Source organism: Eumetopias jubatus, unplaced genomic scaffold (assembly GCF_037043125.1).
Source record: "Eumetopias jubatus isolate StellerSeaLion01/CBP00866 unplaced genomic scaffold, mEumJub1_p1.0 scaffold_8, whole genome shotgun sequence".
NCBI lineage: Eukaryota > Metazoa > Chordata > Mammalia > Carnivora > Otariidae > Eumetopias > Eumetopias jubatus.
In genome coordinates this window covers 51,904,794-51,927,383 of record NW_028274814.1, presented here as the reverse complement: position 1 = coordinate 51,927,383, position 22,590 = coordinate 51,904,794, and the positions used below count along the sequence as shown (strand labels likewise).

General features: G+C 38.2%; 1 protein-coding gene across 1 annotated transcript in view; it reads right to left on the bottom strand.

Annotated features, from left to right (window-relative positions):
* PTPRO (protein tyrosine phosphatase receptor type O) overlaps window positions 1–22,590 on the bottom strand; it is a 233,542-nt gene that overhangs the window by 189,031 nt on the left and 21,921 nt on the right. The gene's annotated exons all lie outside the window — the stretch shown is intronic.

The window sequence follows — 22,590 nt, the reverse complement described above, 5'->3', positions numbered from 1 at the left end:
GCACACAGGGTCAGAAGGTAAGAAGTGTCCAGATCATGAAAGGTCTCATAGCTGATTATAAGCATTTTGCCTCTGATGTGTTTTTCTGAGACAAGTTCAGGTGATTGGCCCGTTGATTGATTGACTATATGAGTAAGGCAAGCAGTCTTTACTGCCTCCTCCATCATCCTTGGACCCAGAAAGGGAGGAAAGACAGGTTCTGTTGCCTGGGTCTATCCACTGCAGGCTTGGCTTAGAGCATGCAGTTATAACCACAGCAGTCCACCAAGCAAAAATACATTCTGTCTGCTTCATCTCATTCTAGGTGGGACTGGGCTCCGTGGGGGTTTGAAAGGATGGAAGTTGTCAAGGAAGATTCAAAACGTTTGACCCGACCAACTGGGAGGATAGACTTGCCACTAACTGAGATGGGGAAGAACGCAAGAGAGCAGGTTTGCCAGGGGAATATGAATAGCATGTTACATTTGAGAAGGCTACCACACATCCAAGTGGAGATACTAAGCATACAGTTTTATACATGAATCTGGAGTTCTGAGGGAGACATAGACTGGAGTTATCAACTTAGGGGGTCTTCAATTCATAGATGGGATTGAAAACCATAAGACATATTCACTATTACCTGAGGCCTGTTCATTACGGATTGTCAGTTGGACTGACTATACCTCAATTACAAAGCTGTGAAATGGTTATGCGAAAATCAGTCACAACTGTTTGACTACCTTCCCCTAATGACCTGTAAAATCCCTCATAGGGCTTCAAAAGATAAAAGATATTACCCCCAAGGTGGCTCAAATTGCTTTACTTACTGTACTCAAGACTCTGTTTTGCTGCATCTAAAATTTTATCTATATCCATGTATTCTGACAGATAGTGACTAGACCTATTACAGTGATCATTTCACCAGTGTATACAAATTTTGAATCATAATATTGCACATCTAAAACTAATATAATGTTGTATGTCAATTAAACCTCAGTAAAAAATAAAATTTCGTCACGGTATTCTGGAATAGCCCTCCTTCTCCTTTCTTTCTTTTTTTTTTTTTTAAAGATTTTATTTATTTATTTGAGAGAGAGAATGAGAGAGAGAGAGAGAGCACATGAGAGGGGATAGGGTCAGAGGGAGAAGCAGACCCCCCGCCGAGCAGGGAGCCCGATGTGGGACTCGATCCCGGGACTCCAGGATCGTGACCTGAGCTGAAGGCAGTCGCTTAACCAACTGAGCCACCCAGGCGCCCCCTCCCTCTTCTTTCTATCCATCGGATACCTACCAATTTTTTTTTAAGAGAAAGAGAGATAAAGCACACATGTGCGGGGGATGGGGGTAGGGGCAGAGGGAAAGGGGGAGAGAGAATCTTAAGCAGTCTCCATGCCCATATCATGACCTGAGCCTAAATCAAGAATCAAATGCTTAACCTACTGAGCCACCCAGGTGCCCCAGATTCTACCAGTTTTTAAACTCCCTCCTTCACATAAGGTTTTCTTCAGTCACTCTAGACTGGTGGTTCGTACTATTTGCTTAGTACCTTGTTTTTGGTGCTTATTATCTTGCACTGTAATTTGATTCATGCTTCATAAATGTGTCTTTAATTTTCCTTTTGGAGGGATGATACCAAAGGTTGTAAATATCTGCTTGAAGAGCCTAGAACATCGGTTGCCTAATGTCAGAATATATGTATTGACTTAATTTAGCTGTGATGACATTGTGCTATTCCGAAGAAATGAATCATTGCAACTTCCTTCTTCTGTTTACAGTAATAATGTTTACCTTGTGTGCAATGTAGAGTTATTTTATAATTTCCTTCATTAAATTTTGTTCCTAACTTTTCATGTTTCCCTTGATGTCTTCTATTTTTTAATTGCAAAATCATTTGTTGATTGGAAATCAATGGTGAATTGGTTAAATAAAATATGCAAATGACATTACCTGAAATAAATATGAAGTTAGATACCTAACCTCATTGACACCTGTTAGTTTATACCATCTTCCTAATCAGCTTATTGTTCACTGAATAGTTATTTATAGAACCAACACAGACATACAGATACAAACAGACACACACACACACACACACACACACACACACACACATTCCAACCCGTGAAAAGGGAAACCTTTCAGTCAACTAACTTAAGAACTTTTCTCTAAGTATTAATATGGATTAAATGCTATCTCAATTATGTTACACACACAATTTTAACAAAAAGATCTTTACATACAGCTTTTGTCTAACCAAAATCTTCACTTAAATCCTTACAGATATTAAGTATTTTTAAGTATTAAGAAAAAAATGGGACATTTTTCTGAGTTACAACTATGCTTTTCAAAAGCCATTCAAAATTCTTAGGGTAAAAGTATCAATTTTAGAAGGTGTCAGAGATGAAACATTAAGAATCAAAATTTTAACTCAGAGACTAACAGTTATTTTAATTTTTTCCTCCTCACTCTGTTAGGGACACTAGGTAACCACTGGTAACTTACCAGTGAAATGCCATTCTGTAATCTCAGAAAAACATCAGTGACAATCTTCTCAGTAAATATCAGGCTAAGAATTAGCAATCCCAGTATTTCGGCACTCTGATCCGTTGTAATTTATCTTCAGGGATGCCACACAAAAATATCACAAGAGGAACAAAACACAACGCTATGAAACAAAACAACAGGCATATGTTTTGTGCGATATTTGTCCCCTAATAATTGTAACTCTGCTTTGAGTGAGCATCTGACATCCTCATTATGCTCTTGTACGATGTAGCACCTGGTCGGCTTTGGTACTGCTGTGTTACTAAAGTCATTTTGCAGATGTACCTAAGTGTAGTTTTACACACTCTATCAACTAGCTATGAGTTAGGTGAAGATAGGAACTATGTTTAGAAGCAACTCTCGTCCCAACGTCTGATGGGTGAAGATGCAGGATTTACACTATCCCTAACACACTTAAATGTTGCTATTTATTCAATAACAGGCACTGACCTTCATAGCCCTTTGATGGCATGGCTGGATACACACTGATCCACCCCCCAATTCTGGTTCTGTCTTTGTTATGCTGAGGGCATGTATTTGTAAGCAAGCTAAGGGGTGCCTGGGTGGCTCAGTCAGTTAGCGTCTGCCTTCAGCTCAGGTCATGATCCCAGGGTCTTGGGATCAAGTTCCCCTCCTCAGTGGGGAGCCTGCTTCTCCCTCTCCCTCTGCTCCTCCCCCTGCTTGGGCTTGTTCTCTCTCTCTCTCAAATAAATATTTTTCTTTTAAAAGGAAGCTAATTAGGTTGAAGAGGATGTACTTCGTTGATGGAATGGAGAAGAAGGAACTGTCCCGTTTTATTAATTTTTAATAGAATATTTCAGATAAATAAAAAGCTGTTTTATACAACCAAAGACTACTCCACAGTAAGGTTTCTATAGCCACGGAAAAATCCAAAAAACAGAGGCTGGGTCTAAATGGGACAAGTATTTCAACATCTTCTGTGTTGTGGGTTTAAATAACATTAATTTGGGGCGCCTGGGTGGCTCAGTTGGTTGGACGACTGCCTTCGGCTCAGGTCATGATCCTGGAGTCCCGGGATCGAGTCCCTCATCGGGCTCCCTGCTCAGCAGGGAGTCTGCTTCTCCCTCTGACCCTCCCCCCTCTCATGTGCTCTCTCTCTCTCTCTCTCATTCTCTCTGTCTCAAATAAATAAATAAATAATCTTAATAAAAATAAATAAATAAATAAATAACATTAATTTATTGGTAGTCTTATATAGCCCGCAATAAGAAAAGTCACAAAAACTAATACACTTCACTAATTTCATTTTCTGCCACTGTGAACTCCAGTTCAGGTTACTTTCTATAAATATCTTTGGAGGCACTGTAGCTCCACCACTTTTTAACTGTGTGACCTTACCTCCTGGTTCCTCACCTTCTTCCTCTGTAAACTGAGGATAATAATAAAGGTCAAATTGGGGAGCTTAAAAGATGTTTTTGAGTTAGAGTAAATAAACCACAAGAAATCGTAAGGTAGATGTGAGAAGGGACAGGAAGTCCAATTATTGTAAGCAGCACAGAGATCAAGGACAAGTCAAGATAGGAAAGGCAGCAAACATCAAATTCCCCTTAAATCTGACTCTGAGGACCCTGTTACTTTTCCTGCCCGTCTCTTGACTTTGTCTCAAGCTCAGACTCTGTGCTGAAATCTTCCCATTCCTTTTACTGAAAGGACAAAATTAGCAGTCACCGCATGACACACCCAATGGCCAAAATTTTGGCACCTGCCATTTTCCATAGAGGGGGCTTTTCACTTTCTGTAGCAGCCACAAGAGTTGAGAGAGTGGGGAGTACCAGTTAGGAATCTGGTGGAACTTGGACCAAGAGAATGAGCATGAGGTGAATCTCACCATCTAAGGATTTGCTCAGCTACTTGAGGCTATTTGGGGTTGTGTCTTGCTTAATAAATGTTCCTTAAACAGTCTTTTTCTTTAATGTAAAGGTATTATTTAGACAAAAGACAACTTCCATCTGCTCCCATTTACCTAAGGTAAAATCTGACTTTTTTTTTTATTTTAGAAAATCAGTTATTTTAAAGCCAGATTCTCTCATCAAGCAAAGGGAAAACCATGTGGAAAGGAGCAGAGTTTTGAATTCCAAAGGATCTGAATGCATTTCAAACAGTAGCATTCAGAAGTCTGAATTGTTTTTACTTTTTGAAAACAAAGTTTTGATACATAAATTAAATGATCATGTGAATTGGCCAAATTTGGAGGGAGGAGGGGGTGGCTAGAAGCTGGGGAAGTGATGTGGAGCACGGACAAAGCTTAATTTTAGAAAGGAAAATAAGTCCAGTCCAGAAAAGGATAAATGTAAGGGATAGATCAAAAATGTAGAAGTCAAGAGATTTAGTAATCAACGCTGTCTCTGGATCCCAGGCCAGGTATCTCTAACTGCAATGAACTGGTATTAGAATAGCAAAATTTGGTCTATCAGTCTCTTCAAAGAGCATGTTCATATTGTTCAATTAATGGGACCAGTGATTCTAGGATTCAAGTGTATGGCTCAGCAATATCATCTGTACCACTGTCACAGAACAAAATTATTCCATCTTTTCTTGTAAAGCCGAATGTGTACACTACAAAAATTCAGAGAATGTGTTGGTGCAGGTATCGAGTATGGTTACTAAGACTTAATGAGTCCTGCAAATCCTCCTCCTCCTTCCCTGTCAAACAAAGATAACTCCCCTGTAAGTTTAATTATAGCCAAGAATCTGGATTGCTGGGCTGGTGTGTTGGAATGTGCTTTTCTCTGTCTAACATGAAAGCCCCTGTGTCAGCACTGCCTTGACCTGTCAAGATATAGTAATAGAAAACCCTGCAATTACAATGAAATAGAAAGTCGATAGATGAGGTTTGGGACTAAAGCATTTCGGAACCCACAGAAATCAATTATGGCAAATATTTCCAGAAAGCCCACCTGACATTCCTCTGAGAGTTTTTACTGTAGTGATTTATTTGTAGTGAGAGAAGCCAGGAAACACTTTTTTTCCACCTGGGAAATGCACCAATTCTGTAATAATGAATATTCACATAGATACTAATAACCTTGCTCTTTTACATAAGCTTAGAGGTTTATTTTTATCTCCTGGCACATGCATCACGTTGCACTCTTTATGATCTGGAGTGAAGCCTCAAAAATGTCTCATATGTCAGATTCCCAGATCTTTTTTGTGATTTTTATGTCAATCATATTTTTCCTTCTGTATTGTACAATGGTCAATTGTCAGTGTTTTCCAGAATTATGAAAGTAAAGTAGACTTAATAAGTGTGGCGTAAGTTAAATGGATGGTTGTCTGGTGTAATCTCATTTTTGCTGCACCTGGTTTCCCTGATTTATGTGCGGTGTATATGCTAATATCTTCATATACATAATATTCTGGTGCCACCAAGTGTCTACAAGGTTATGAATTCTGTCGGAAGGGGAGCTCTTCAAGTTTTAGTAAAACTAGCGAAATGAACATTATGTCAGTGCAGATCTTTTGGTCTCGATGTGAAGAAACTTTAAATGAGCAGTAATCACATTTGTTTGCAACAAGCCTTAAGTCCATCACAATTATTTTTTGTCAGCCTAAGTTAGGTCTTAAACTATGAACCCTTTTACTTACGTAGTATGAGTCACATTAATTGTTTTTGTTAATCAGATCAAACCACTAATTCATATTTAGCTTCTTGTCAAATAAAGCTTCTAAATTTTGTGTTTTCTAATCCACTCCGCTCTTCTGTTGCCATTAAGCCATATCTTACTCATGCTGAGTTTGCTCACTTGGTTTCTTGGACCCAAGTATAAGATCTTGCACTTATCCTTGATAACGTTCATCTTATTTTCAGCCTATAGCTTTAGCCTATTAAAATCTTTCGGAATTCAGATTCTGTCACCCAACATATTCATTATCTTTTAAATCTAAGCAAGTTGAAGGAGGTGTATTTAATCTGTAGCCTGGCCAGGGTTGCACAGCTGTTCTTCGAAAAATAGAGCATGATTAAACACCATGTGGAGGAGAGGTAATTACTTTCTTTTGTCCCTGGAGAAGATAGTTTCAAAGTCTTGCAAAACTAAGATATTGAGGAAGCTCAAGGAATTAATCTTCTAAATATTTACTTTCACTCCATATTCATTTCAAGCTTCACTCCATACAGAAACTAAACTCTGGTTTATTTTGTTAAAAGAATTCCAGTTTTCCTCCTAGACATACTCAAGGTCAGCAGAGAAATTAAATTTCCACCATCTTGAAGTTTGTAGCTATTCCTTCTTGTAAGTTTCATTCCAATCACAGGTTGCAAAGTGTTCCAAGATTAGTTTGAAGAATGAACGGTGAGAAGCTCAAGCAATAATAAAAACACACATACAATGTTTTAAAATATTTTAATTGAAAATATTTTGGTAAATATGTTTAGCTTTTCCAACTTGGAATTAGAAAGTTCTGTGTGTATTAGTCCATAATAATGAGAATACTTAACTCAGATTTACATTTTAAAAAAGTTTTCAAGGGGGCGCCTGGGTGGCTCAGTCCTTAAGCTTCTGCCTTTGGCTCAAGTCATGATCCCAGGGTCCTGGAATCAAGCCCCACATCAGGCTCCCTGCTCAGCGCGAAGCCTTCTCCCTCTCCCACCTCCCCTGCTTGTGTTCCCTCTCTTCACTGTCTCTCTCTGTCAAATAAATAAATAAAATCTTTAAAAAAAAGTTTTCATGTACTTTGTTAATTTTTTTTGGAACTAGAATTTATATTATAGTTAAAGCCAGTTCCTTTTGGTATATGGGTTCCTAATTTACTAGACCTCACTCCCAGTTGCCAATTCATTTTCTAGTGATCTCTTAAAACTCTATCAGCTATATCATAGAGGAAAGGGCATATGATAATAAGATACAGTAATCTGAGAAAATACTTTGTAAATATCAGCTATTTCCTACTTGCTGCTTTCTCTCTAAAAGCCTGATATATTCAGAGTAAATCTCACATAAAGTATTTAGATAAAATATATTTAGAAACATTTAAGATAAATTGAGCTTTTAATACTGGAATTGCATTGCATTTATAAAATAAAAGTAAATATGACACTATTGTACAAAGCCTGACCTTCAGCTCTGATGCTTGACCAAGAATGATGCCTATGGACTCAACACCCAATTCCTTATTTATTGTCCAACCAGGGTTACATTTCATTTTGCATTGTTTTCTCAATAGCTGCTGGTGTCTTTCACAGTTCCTGGTGAGTCTGCAGTCCTCAGTGACTTTCAGGGATGCTTAGAAGCTTGAAGAATGGGATGCAAGGGCAATTCGTATTCTAGTAATAGCAACACACATGGAAACATCCCCATAAATGGGGTCCATGGGATAGTTTGTGCTTATAAGTTATGCAGTTCCAAAGGAGCTTGGTATGAGAATAGGGATAATGAGGGGTGAGTTATTCTCCACATAGAAGTTTGATTCAATGTTGAACATTAGGGGCTATATCGTGTATTATAACATAGCATGGCATCCACATGCTGACAAAACCTCAAGAATTTTGTTTTTTTTTTTTACATTTGCCAAACCTCCACATAACTAACTTAATTTTTTTAATTTATTCACTCATTTGGTCACTTGTGCTTTTCAACAAAACCAGAGGCACTGCTGATACTTGATCCATTTATTTGACACATCAGAATAACTTTTTTCCTATGGCAGATTCAAGGTTCATTAACAGAACACTGTGCTAATGAACCTTGACCAAATAAGCCCTATTCTTTACTGTTCTGAGTTTCTGAAGCAAGTGATTCCCGAACTATTATTTACTGAATATTTTTTGTAAGTTCTTTTGTATTGGTATATGCTTTTAACCTATATGTTATAAGTTTATATATATATAAACTAGAAAGATGACAAACTGTTTAAATCCTGGGGGCCAATAGCATGTTGATTTTTTTTGTTGTTCCTGCATACTACCTTGAGACAGTAGTTGGAACAGAAAATTTTGCAATTTTTCTTTGTCATGAATATTCATTATGATTTTATATTATTTGTGTCCTTTGACAATGGATACAAAGTATACCATTACATGCTTAGAAATGTCTCTTCTATGCTATAACCTGAGATCTTCTATCATAACCTCAGGTCTCTTTCTGTATTTTTACATGTTCTGAGTAGCTACTATTTGTCAGACAGACTCTATTGTAGGTGCAGAGAAGACAATAGTGAGCCACACTGGTAAATTCCTTTCCCACTGAAACTCGTATTTTGATGTAAATACCTAAGTAAATAAAAATACTTCCAGCTTGTGATACATTTTTCAAAGGATGTAAAACATGATGCTGGTGATTTCACAAAAGTGAAATAGAAGGCGAGCCCACTTTTGATGGTGTGGTCAGAAACACCCTCTCGGAATATGTTGATTTTTAAATGGAGTCTTGAAAGATAAAGACAAATGAGTTAATCCCTTGAAGAGCTGAAGACACTTGAGGCACAGGAAACAGGAAGAACAAAGGCTCTGAGTAAGGAAAATGCTTGGAGAACTCTAGGAACTATTTAAGGTCAGTGTGGTTAAAGCAAAGCTGGGGGTACAAGATGAGGTCAGGAAATGGAAAGACAAACTCTTTGAGCCAATAAGAGAGTTCTGTTGTGATGCTGGACTAAGGATCAACATAAAAATCAACTTTGTTCCGATAAGTCAACAAAAACAAATTAGAAAAACATGATCAACAGCAACCAAAACATCTTAATGCCTGAGAATAAATCAAACAAAGGCACTGAAAATTAATAAAACAATCATAAAGGGCCTGAAAGAATGCCCAAATCAAGGAAAAATACATCTATGTTCATCCATGGATAAGAATCAGTATTTTAATAAGTGCCTCCTCAATCTATCTATTAAAAAACAATTTGCTTTTCGTAAATATACTAGGGGTAATATACTCTTTCTTTCAGAAATAGCAGGTTGGATCTTCTGGAAAGTACATGATGTTCTTGCACCTTGCTCAGAGCGAACTTGGAAGACAGCCCAGTTTCAACTGAGGTTTTAGATTATGGAATTCGAGCAAATTCTGGAGGCACCTAAAATTCAACTTTGAGTGTGCAAGTACATGCAACGTACTTGATCATTTTGATCTCATTCCATAAAATGTATCAGGAGGGAGTAAATGAAAGCGGCACGAAAATAGCATGGGTCTTTTGGAAGATTCGTGTAAACTGAGCATAAAATCACAAGCAGATGTAAAAAACCGAACAGAAGTTCTGGCAGTGATATACTTTCCACGTTGGCCTAGGATTTGTACCTCACCGACAACTTCTGTTCACATTTTATCAGCAACATCAGTGACATGAACTAACCAGTAAAAAATACAGACAATGAAGTAAGGCAGAAAGCATATTAGATCAACAGATGGGAAACCTGGATTTCTGTTCTGCCTGTGCTTTGGCTACTCTGAGAACTTGGATCATTCGTTTAGCACAGAGTTTCTTTCATTGATGCAACTTGGAAACTGGATTGGAGATTCTCTAAGACCTCAAGCCTAACTGAGCAGAGTTGACTGCCTCCAGCAGGAAGGAAGCCCCACGGTTTCAGTCCTGGTCGGAGATGTGTGGAGACTCTGGGAAAGAGGCAGGAGTAAGGATGGCATTGAAGAGTTGTCCCCGCCAACATCAGGTAAGTTGAACTCAAGAATGAATAACTGTCTTAACTGAACAAGGTCTGGGACTGTTCCATTTTCCCTTAAACAGAGTCAATCCACAATGAACATCTGCTGGCTTGAAAATATTTTCTGAATGCTCATTTTTATGTCGTTGAAGCCATTCGGCACATTGAAATGAATCAGTCCAGGAACCGCACAGGCGATGCAGGGGGGTGAAGGCAGGATGAGGGGAAGAACCCCCTTGCGCACAGTCTGAAACCATCACCCACAGCCCTCAGGTGTTGACAGTAGAAGTCAGAATACGTTGGCACGCAGTAATTAGAGATGGAGAGGCACAATTTCAACGAATGTTCTATTATTAGTGTATTTCAACAGCAGAGCTCCAAGAGAACAAAGGCAATAGCTTATCTGCTTATAGTGAATTACTTGCGACAGCAGAACCTGTTTATACCCTGCACTAGGCCAGTGTTCACACCACATGCGCAGCACAAAACGGCTGTCACCCTGGTGACAGCCACCCCCACAGTGACTGAGTAGAGGGATAAACAGTGGAATGAAGACAACAAGAAAGCTTGAAAAGAGCACTTATCCATAGCTCTGACCATGACCCCCGAAACCTCTCTAACCAAAACCGCATCCTCTATCTGCCCAACACCGTACAGAAAAAGAGGAAAGTTATCTAAAAGAGAAAGATGATTTAGAAAATAATCACCAGAAAGAAATTTTTAAAAATAACAGTCTGAGCAACCACTATATTTAAGACTTAAACGTGAATTAATCCTCGTAGAAGAATGAACTGATTTCAGAGACGTTTTTAAGTATTCAGGGTTACAAAGATCTATCTAACGTGTTGTTTGATGTAAAGCCTAGTGAACATTCTGCTATACTATTCAGCTATTAACGGTAGAGGAGGGGAACAATGTCCCAAAGAACGAAGTGTTACTTCGCTTCTAGTCAGTACTATTTCACAGGCATAAACATTGAGAGAGGAATGAACTCCAGGGCCCAGGGATATGGATCTTTCCATGTATGGGCATTGCTATATACCATCAGACACAAAAATCATCAAATAGAAACTATTTTTTTCTTCATTATTAATAGAGCACCTAGGATAAACATTTAAATTGGGAGTGACTTCTTTGCATGGAATGGAGAGGAAAATTGGAAAAAAAAATTCTTAAAGGTACCTTTAGAGACTTTACATATGTGGAACACTTCTTTCTCCAAGACAAAGTCCCATGCATGAAATACTATTTGGCATAAAGTTGGTTATTGTGTGCCATGATTTCTCTATATATGTTACACAGGATTTTTTTTACATTTCCTTTGGCTGATTAAAATTCTGAATTTTTGTTTTATTTTCGTGGCCATTAACATCTATAAAATTTTGACACCATAAAAAACAAAAGGTTACTTATTAATTCAACGAGTTTCTGAGCCATATTTTCGCCTATAACAGTATCAGGCAAGGCTCCAGTCACAACTTACGCCTGTCATTTTCTGTAATTAAAAGTACACAGTCATATTTATGCATTCTGCCTCCTAGCAGCTGCAGTTAGATTAGCCGTGAACAAAGAAAACATTTTGACACAGTTAATTATATGGCAGTTCTCCTTTGCTAGCAAATACCAGCTACCTCCTCAAATGAATAAGAACACTTTTTTGTTATTTTTCTTTTATATAATAATATGAATAGCCATGGAAAACTTCAGTTTACACTTACAAGGAGTTCTAATCTTAACACTTCAGTCTAACACACATTAAACTATCTGGTAACTTTCTATGAGGATATATGATTATTAGATTAAACAGATCTGACTCAAATGATCTTTTGTGGGGCAAGATTTCAAGCATTTTTTTTTTTAAACATCAGATGAGGAGAAAGATGAGAATAGGATTTGGTTTCATCTTTGCAACACATTAGAGATTACAAATGAATTTCTACATCCCTCGTCCAGTATATGAGGGCCACTCTGCTTCTCAGGAAGCCCCACTAGGCAATACACGACCTTACCGGAAGTGTGTTCTTAACTAAAAATTCCCAGGCAAGGAATTGGCTGTTCCTGAGCAGAGAAAGGAGGTTTGCCAATGAGTCATCTGCCTAAGATGGCGAAGTCAACGTGGAAATCAGTGGGAGAGGGAGAGCAGAGTTACAGTTGATTCCATGAAACCCAAACCGACCTGTGAGTAAGGATGAGAAAGATCATTTTCTGGTCATTACCTTCAGCCCTTTGTAGGAAAAGGGTGCTGGGAGTAAAGTAGTGAGACTGTGGAACAGATATTCAACCCAACCAGGGGCCCATCTCCAATGGCAGCACTGGAAGGAGGCAGAGGGAAATGTCACCCAACATGAGTCACAGTTGCCTTGATTTCTAAATTCATTGTAATCTGTATGCTTCTCTCTTCCTTTCTCTTTCCCTTCATCCTCCCTCTCCTACATTCCTTTACTGCTAAGAATTCAAAATTAATAGAATTGAGAGGATCAATATAGACTCAGGGGAAATGTATTGAGGAAAAATATGCAGATCAGTGGGATGGCTGTGCTTGTAACTTCATGCATAGAGGATTTTGGTCTTTTGAGATACTTTTATATAAAGTTCCATGGAAATATACAACAATATAACTGAAATTTACTTAGTGGATATGAGAATGGGTTTTGGAGTCAATCCCACTTGCTTGGTTACTTCATATCTCTGAGGATTGTTTTTCTCATTTGCAAAATAAGGGTCACTTGGGTGCCTGGGTGGCTCAGATGGTTAAGCGTCTGCCTTCAGCTCAGGTCATGATCCCAGGGTCCTGGGATCGAGTCCCGCATCGGGCTCCTTGCTCAGCAGGGAGTCTGCTTCTCCCTCTGCCTCTGCCTCTCCCCCTGCTTGTTCTCTCTCTCTCAAATGAATAAATAAAATCTTTAAAAAAAAAGGGGCGCCTGGGTGGCTCAGATGGTTAAGCGTCTGCCTTCAGCTCAGGTCATGATCCCAGGGTCCTGGGATCGAGTCCCGCATCGAGCTCCCTGCTAGGCGGGGAGCCTGCTTCTCCCTCTGCCTCTCTCTCTCTCTCTCTCTCTGGCTCTCATGAATAAATAAATAAAACATTTAAAAAAAATCTTTAAAAAAAAAGGGTCACTTTACTTGTCTCATGTTACTGTGAATATTCAGTAAGACAATGTATATAAGGTGCTTACTATAACATATAGCAAGCCCTCTAAATGGTCTCTCCTATTATTACTCAGTAATAAATAAATGCATACTTTAAAATGGAAAAGAAACATAATGTTTAAAGATGATTTAATTGCAGAAAATGACAGATGTAAGTTGTGACTAACTAGAGCCTTGCCTGATAGTTACCCCTACAGTTCAATAAATGCTTGCAATTCCCTTAGATGAGTGAAACTACTTAAACTTCAACATTTTTTAGCTTTATGCTGGGTGTTTGCGTGTGTATGGTGAGAGAGACTTTTTTGTCTAATTGCAACCCGCATAGGAATAGGAGTATTAAGGTGAGTGTCTGGAAAATGAGTTACCATATGTGAGAAAACACACCCTGATAATGATGTCAGGAATCAGACCATGCTGAAAGCAAACAACTTCTTCAATAATCAAATTTCTCAGGAAGTAGAGAGTAGATATTTATTCGTGACACATATTTCTGGATGACTGATGGCAATCTACCACACAGAGAAACGATTAAGTTTCTGTGCGGATTCATTGCTGTGCTAAATGAAGGTAACTAAACCTGTTTGTGTAAGCTCTTTTTCCAATCCATGAATATCCAGGCTGAGTCCCATTTCCTCTGTCTTTGGGATGATGTGAGCAGCGTGACTTCACAATGGCAGAAGACACCTGATTTCCTCTGGGCTTTCCCACTTCTGAAAAGCCCATCCTCGACACCTCCATCCTTAGTGTTCACTCCTCTGCAGACAGTGGCTTCTGTAACTACCAACCACGAACCGTTCCTTTCTCTAAAAATGCACTCAAACCATTTTGGGGGGAACTGATTCAGTGATGGTTGCTGGTCAAGTGGACTGAGCCCTGTAATATGCTCTCCCAGTTGCCAGATCCATTCCTGGGGATCTGTCAGGTGCTGCACTGGGCAAGAGCCAGGACAATGAAATGCTTCCTCAAAGTGCATCCACAAGGCTTCCTCTTTCCCTATAGAGAAGAGGCGTGGAGATGCTGTGCTTTACATTCATTTTTAGAGTGCAGAACATCCACAGTAATTTACAAAGGACATATTTCCCCTGTGGTTATTTAGGAAAGTTTCTGTATGTGTAGAGCTGATGTAATACGAATGTTTGAATGGGATGGAAAAAGTACATTTTAGGGGAGATAATCTCTAACGGGAGCAGGTTTTTTTTTTTTTTTTTTGGTTAAATCTTCACAGGCTACAAATTATGGAGACTGGACTCAATCCAGTTTAAGAATAAAAGGGATTTATTTTCTCTCATATTGGGGAAATCCAGTCAGGCATGACTGGATCCAGGCACTTAAATGAGATGATCAAATTATTTTTTTCTTTAAGATCTTTGCTTTCCTCTCTGTTGGCTATATTATTTGTCAAGTTTTCTCTAAAAGTGGTAGAAAACTGTCCCCAAAGAGCTAAAAGTTTTCAATCCTTTCAATTTCTGATCTCAGGAGTCTCAGTTTCCCTGTGCTCCTATAATCTTTGAAGTAGCATACACTGATTATCTTTCTTTGGTTCATATGCTAACCTCGGGACCAATTTTTCTGTCTAAGGGATACCCTGATTCCCTCGTCTGACATGTAACCCTATAAGGGTGGGGGAGCAGGAGACTTCCTACTCCCCACCAGAATCATTTGGACTAGAGAAGGAACGATTTTTATAAGAAAGAAGATAAGGGACATATTAGTGACAGATCTCAAACATTTATTGAAACAGGTCATTTGTAAATTAAATTTTGGACTTGAGAATTTTCTGTGTTCAAAAGTTGTTTCAAGACATCCTTTGCCTTTATTTCCCAGGTGACTGGGAAGTCAAACTGTTAGTCTATATCCTGGGGACTATAGCACTTTTTGTCAAGTTTTTGAATCCAAAACCTGGAAGGTCTCCATTTCTCCAAGTCCCTCATACAGTAAGGGACCACTGAGGCCGGTAGTGTCTCCAATCTCCATTTTGTGTTTCAAGGTTAAGATAATGAGGACAAACAAAAAAAGAAATCAAGAACTCTTCTCAGAGAGCTCATATGCTAAAAGATCCAGTTCTGAAGTTGTCATAGTGAGCAAAAGAATGCCAAGCCTAGCAGCTCCGTGGGCCAAGTTCTGTTCCAGCCACATGTCTGTAGCTTCCACGGATATCAATGGGAGTTGTGTGCGTGTGTGAACTGAGCACAGAAGCTGGCTGTGTATAAATAGCTCTGCAATGGTGAAAATCTCTTCTTGTGTGTCTGGTACAACAGAGGTAGTCTTTTGCAGTTAGTGCCTGCTTCCCCCTCTAATAAAGTAACCAGGCAGTTTCAAGAAATTCCATACCAGAATATTTGATGGTAATTATTTCATTTAAAAGATCTTGATCAGAGAACAGGGAGCAGTATTTGTCTTAAATGTCTCTCATTTTCCACTAGCAAGCTCAAGCCAGATTTAACGATTCTTCGCAAAAATGGCCTTCACTATTCCTTTGGCTGAGTTGTCACTCTGTTAACTGACTGATACGCAGCTAACTGGGGGGTAGGGTGGAAGTCAGAATGTTCTCTAAGGGGTTAAAAAGTTATCTAAAGCAAAATGCTTACATTCACACTGGCTGCCAAGGCACAGAGTGTCAGAACTGTATGGGAACACGGCTCTGACCCCAAGGGTGGGAATTTCTTTCAGAAAAGAGTTAAAGATAGACTTGTACTCTGTCCATTAGAGCCTGGCTGGCTCAGTTGGTAGACCATGTGACTCTCAAAGAGTTGAAGATAGACTTGTATCCTGTCCCTTAGAAATAGGAGACTTTTTTCAAGTTTTTTATATGAAATGTTCTAGTTTATGAAAGTTACCTACAGGTAGATAATTTTCAAATGCCACCTTCAGTCCCTGTCCTTGTTCTAAACTCCAAGCTTGTATCTACCTGGCTTCTGGAAATCTCTATTTGGATATCCTGTTCACACCTTAAATTCACCCAAAACTTAACTTTTATCTCACCCCACCCTTGTCCCCAAACATACCTACCATGGCCTCTGCTTTAGTTAACAGTGCCATCTTTAATCATTCAAGTCAGAAAACTAGTAGTTGCCCTAACTTCTCTCTTTCTTGTCACCGCATCTAATCAGTCTAAGCCTAGTCAATCTTACTGACTTTCTCCCCATCTTCTTAATTTAGTCCCCTGCTCCTGCCATGAAAAGCGGATTAGAGTGCAAGTTTTATTTAACTCACTAACGTCAGGGTTTGAATCCCATTTTTGTTACCTCTTTGCAGGGACGCATCTTTACGGAGGGAGCCTTGTTTTCTTCATCTGTGATTTGGAGATAACATCTACTTCACAGGACTGACTAATAAGGATTAAATTAGATTATATATATACACACACACACACACACATATATATAAAGTGTCAGTATAGTTGCTGACACATAATAAAGTTCTGGGAAACGGCAGACACTTCATCCTTTCTTGCTAAGACTACCGTAGCAGACTCCCTGCATACAGTCTTGCCTCTTCTCTATTCTGTACACTGAGGCTAGACCATAATTTCTAAAATGCAAATCCTTCCACCTTATTTATTCAAAAACATTTTGTGTGATTAAGAAGTCCCTGTGACACCCATCTATTTACCCCATCTCTCACTGCACCCCTTCTGAGTCCAACATTTTACCAACTGGTGCTGCATCTTTTATCCATCCATCCAATCAGAAAACTAGTATTTATCACTTAAATATCCATGTTAAAATTTCCTCTTCTCTGAAAGTTTCCCTGGTCCTACTCCAAATAGAGTTGACTTTTCCTTAATTCCACCACTATTTTTGAAGTGTAAAACTCATATATTTCTATTGTAGGTCCAATTACACTGTAGTGGCATTATTTGTCCATACATCTGTTTTCCTGACCAACTGTTGTGCGGTCTTCAAGAAGTCCTTGAAGAAGAGACTATAATTAAGAAAATATCTTGATTATTGTTCTCTCCTAAGAGTTTAGTCCAGTGCTATATTAGTTTTCTACTGCTGCCATAGCAGATTTCTACAAATAGAGCAACTTAAGACAACACAAATATATTATTGTACAATTCTGTAGGTAAGAAATCTGGTATGCATCTCACTGGGCTAAAATCAAGGATGTTGGCAGGGTTTCCTTTCTGGAGGCTCTAAGAGAAAATCTTTTTGCTCATTCAGGTTGTTGGCAGAATTCAATTCTTCGCATTTGTAAGACTGAGATTCCATTTCCTTGCTGGTTGTCAGCTAAGGACTCTACCCAGGTTCTAGAAACTGCCTGCATACCCTGGCTTGTACCCTCCTTCCTTCATCTTCAAAGCCAGAAAGGGCTGAGTCTCTCTGAGTGCATCCTGATCTATTCTACTTTTTGCTTGTTTTAAGGACTCCTGTAATTAGATTGAGCCCAGCTGGAAATTCCAGGATAATTTTGGTCTTAATAACCTCTTCAATCTTAATCACATCTGCAAAGCTTCCTTTGTCACACAAGGTAACATATTTATATGTTCCAAGATTAAGGTGTAGACAACTCTGGGAGACAATTCTTCCTATCAAAGGAGCCTCACATATTTTAGGTGATCAATATTGCGTGTTGAATGACAAAATAAATGTATGCAGATGACAATAGGTATGTAGGTCTTTTGATTATATTAGCTGATTTTATAGGGCCATTGATAAATTAGACAATTTGATATTCTTATCTGATTTACTTGTTATAACTTTTTATAAGAATCCTAGATATTATGTTTTCTAGATCTTTGCTTTTCATGGGACCATGGCAAATGAATTGTATCCAAACAGACCAAATGAATTTTTCTATAATCTCTGATTTACCATAAATCGTAAACATTATTAGTAAAGGTTAATCAAGAGCCATCAAGAGTCTCTTGTCTTGTCCTTTTTGTGACTACTCACAGAAAGATTTATCATTTGTATGAAGTTAATATGAATGCACACATTTATTCTAAAAGTGTTTGAGTGCCTGTATGTGCCAACCTTTGTGAAAGGTAAAGAGTGGTGAACAAAATATGGTCCCTCCCTTCAGAGCTTACTGAGTAATTGGGAGACAGATAATTAAAAAGTAATTACATGTCTAGGATGAACAGATAAGGAAAGACCATTTTCAAGATACAAAGATAATGAAGACACGGTAACTACCCTGGAGTTAAAATTTTAAAAAAGACCTATTATGCTCTAAGACAATCTCTTTCCTCAAGAAGTTAATATTACAGCCCAGCCAGGAATACAAATACATGGACAAATATTGCCACTACAGTGCAACTAAACCAATGATGGACATATCTTCATGTTATAGGGATGCATTAAGGAAGAAGGAACCTACTACACTTGGAATGTGGCTGGAACAGTTTCAAAGAAGTGAAGACTTTAAGTTGTGTCTTGAGGAAAAAAACAAGGCTTTTCCAGATGGACATAGAGGAATGGAGTGGGGAGGAATTCTAGGGAGAAGGAAGAAACTTAGGCTCTTCTCCTAGCCTGGAACAGAGAGAGTCAAGAATGGATTTGTGGATAAAGGGTCATCTTAGCTGGGATCTGGAGGAGGAGCATATGCTTGTTGCATTAAAGGGAGAATGTGGAATAAAGGAATTTTCTAGGCAGAGAGAATGGCACATTCAGTGGACTGGAGGATGGTGAGAATGAGTGTCGAGTATGAGGAACTGAGAAAAATTCAGAATGACCACAGCATAAAAAGTGAGGAAATTGGAGAAATGATACTAGAGAAGTAGTCACAAACTACATCAAGGAGGGAATTTGAGCCCATGAAAGAGTGTGGACTGTATCCAAAGACCTATGGGAAGCTATTTATGTGTTTTAAACAGAAAATTGAGATGACAGATTTTGCCCAATTCCATTACCTCTGACTAACTGAATTAGTTGGCAGTTCTCCTACCACCTGCTGAAACTAATCTCTTCTCTCTGTATCAAGAAGTTCCTCTTTCATTGATTATGTCATTTCTTTTTTTTTTTTTTCTCCACATCAAATAGAACATGCCGGATTCCTGGGAAAGATTGGTTGATGTTCTTCTAGACTACAAAATCACACCCGAGGGGGACCATTAAGCTTGCCTGGGTTCCCGTATCACATTGGGTTGAGCGAAGGCTGTTCCCTCAAGCTACTCCTGTCTCTGGCAAGGTATGGACAATCTCCTATGGCTCTGCATCTGAGAAAAAGAGAAACAAACCTCCACATATAAAAATGATGGGGGTATGCTGTTGTTATAGCCATGCTGGGGAGGAAATGGGAGAAATAAAGTAAGGCCTAAGATAGCATTTTGAAAACTTAAGTCAAAAGGAGATTTGAAATAATGTTCCTGGAGGCAAAGTTCTAATGTGATATGGTTTGTGCTTATACTGGTAGCACATCCGTGGCATTCAACCACTGCTCAGTGAGAAGAGTAACGTGGCAGGCACTTAGGCTCGTTATTCAAAACACAGACCTGAGATATGGGCAGTTTCTATGTTTGTCAGAGAATACAGAAGCGGTAAAGCCTGAAAGTCAAGAAAGAGAAAAGATAGTAAAAAAAGTGGAAGCTAAAATTGAATATGTTAAGACATGTTCAAGGCACCAGAGAAATAAGACCTATCGTATTTGTAGACATTTCTGATTCACACTTATTCTTTAATACCAAAGGGCTAAAAGAATTCATAAAATTTATGAGAGGAGTTCAGAAGAGAGAAGTGGGGGCAGTATGGGGGAAGAAATTGAAGTCAGATTTGATCTCTAAGTTGGGAAAAAAAAAAGAGCCCTTTCCATGTCCTTCATGACTTCTGTAGTGCCTCCCTGATATTTATAAAGACAAAAGGAAAGTAGAAAGGCCTTGAGAGCCTAGTCACAGGCAGTAACTTTAAAACATGAAGTTAAAAAAATTTAAAAATAACATGAAGTTATTCTATAAAATGACACAGGCAATTAAATTTCTTGTTACAAAATATAAACAGGCTGCACGCTGGATTCAGGAAGATATAATCTGCTCCCCCCTTCCCAGAATCTAAAACTGTGTAGTTATTTTCTGATGTTTTAATGTGTATTTTCCAGTAATTTACATATGAGAAAAGGAAGAAGGAAGAAGGCTCTCTCTATATAAAGTGTAAATAATAAAAGTATAGACCAGGGAGTAGAGAAGGAAAGATGGGGCTGGAAGAGAAATTGTAGAAAGATAGGAAAATAGGAGGCTGGTGAGTATATACAGTTGGAATAAATTCTTCTGTGTCCTAGAACACTTCAACACTGGTGGAAATCATATCCAGTCTCAACCTTGAGAAATGAGGTGGGAAGTGGTGAACTGGCCCTTAATGCCATGAGCTGTGGAATTCTTCCTGAGCAGAAACGTTGTATCAAAGCATTCCAGGATTTATCATGAAGGTATGGTGCCATGGAAGTGAGAGGTTGGTATGCTAGGCCATCTGGTGAGATGCAACTTGTCAATCTCCCAGATGGTTTGTGAAAAGAGAGAGACTTGGTACTGAATTGAGATCAGCATATGAAAAGAGCCATGAAATCACAAACTTAAACCCCATTTTTTTCACAAAGTATTTTGAAAACTTCATTAAAGAAATTTTATATGAATTTTATATGATCTGAAAGATTATATATAGAAGTTTTAATTTACAATATGAAACCATTTCAATAACATTTACTACATTTGCTTTCATCTCTTTTAATAGGTGTTTTATTAATCTTAAATTACTGAGTTAAAAGGAAGAAATTGATATTATTTTCATTGATTAATTTGCACATATCCAAGTTTTGTACGACTTCTATAGAAAGAAGTCTAGTAGGATTTGGCTATCCTGAATTATTCCTCTGGACAAGCATGCTCTAAAAAATCAGTGCCATGTTTGTGAAATACCTGAAAATGATCTGCTCTTTGAATTTAAATTTCCAAGTAAATGTATTTTAGAAACTTTTGGGTTATGCTCACTAATAATTCTTAAAATGATGTAATCAGCAAGCATTACACTTAAAGTATAACATATTCCCCATGTTTCCATAACTCTGGGATTTTTTAATATTAACAATAATCAGAAGTGGGAACTTCGAAATGGTGTAAATTTCTTATTTTTTTTCAATAAATAAAGCCTGGTTTTCATATTTTATTTATTTTATTCTATTTTAGTTAGAACATGATGATGATTATATAGACTCACATAAAATTCTCCTTCAATTTAAGGTATGTTCATGTGGACAATAAAGCTTATTTTTTAAATTTTAACTTTGAATTCATGTAAAATAGCTACTTACTTGGACATTTAATGTAAAATGCAAATACTTTTGCGATAAATAGGGCTTTTAATAATTTGTAATATCCCAACCATGGAGGAACTGAGAAATAAATACCTGGGGCAGAGTATCAAATATAAATTAAATTTTGACTTTGTATCTATTTTCACATTCAATTAAGATGCCAAATTTTTATAAAGACCATAAAAGAGAATGTATTTAACACAATCTTTCTTCTTTCTTTGCCATTAGGTTGTTTTCATGTTTGTTTGTTTATCTTTCCGCATGCTATTAAGCATTTGATTATTTCACCGTCCACCAGTTTATTTGACTTGACTAGAAAGTAGACGAGGTAAATGTGAGGCAGATCAAATTAGAGAAGTAATTTTTGTTACTATTAATGTTATAGGATGGGGAGCGGGAGTCAGATCTCAGCTTCTGTTTAAATGGAATTCACACACACTTGAAGAATTAGTGGGACAGGAATTCCAGAAATCCAAGGGCTCACTGCTGACAAGCTCTGATGGGAAAAACAAAAACCAAAACACAAGCTTGACCAAGTAAGAAATCCTCAGTTATCAAGGGGACAGAAAATGTTGAGTGAGGCAGGGAAGGTGTTGCGGTTGCAGGAGTAGTAAGCACCCAGTGAAGTGGGGGAGATGTCTAATAGGGGAACGTAGGCCCTGGAAGGGCGGAGGGAGCACTCAGAGGAACTGGGGTTCAGTAGCAAATGCCCCACTTGAGAAATACCCAAGTGGGCCCTTTATAGGAGGAAAGCTGTTGCCTCATGTGTACTGATGGGGCCAACGGCTTTATACTAGGAATTACTGTAAATATGTACCAATTTATACCCACAGATGAGTGAGATCTAAAGAAACAATGAATGATTAGCACAGGATTTGGCATATAATTGTTGCTCAATGAATGTTCACAGAAAGAATGAATGAACGAAGGTTCAATATATCATATGAAAGATGAAAAGATGAGTAATGATCATATACATAAATACTGTATGAATAGAATACTTGACAGTATTACATGTACAAAGTTAGGTTAAAAGGTCTTTTTTATTCAATGATCTG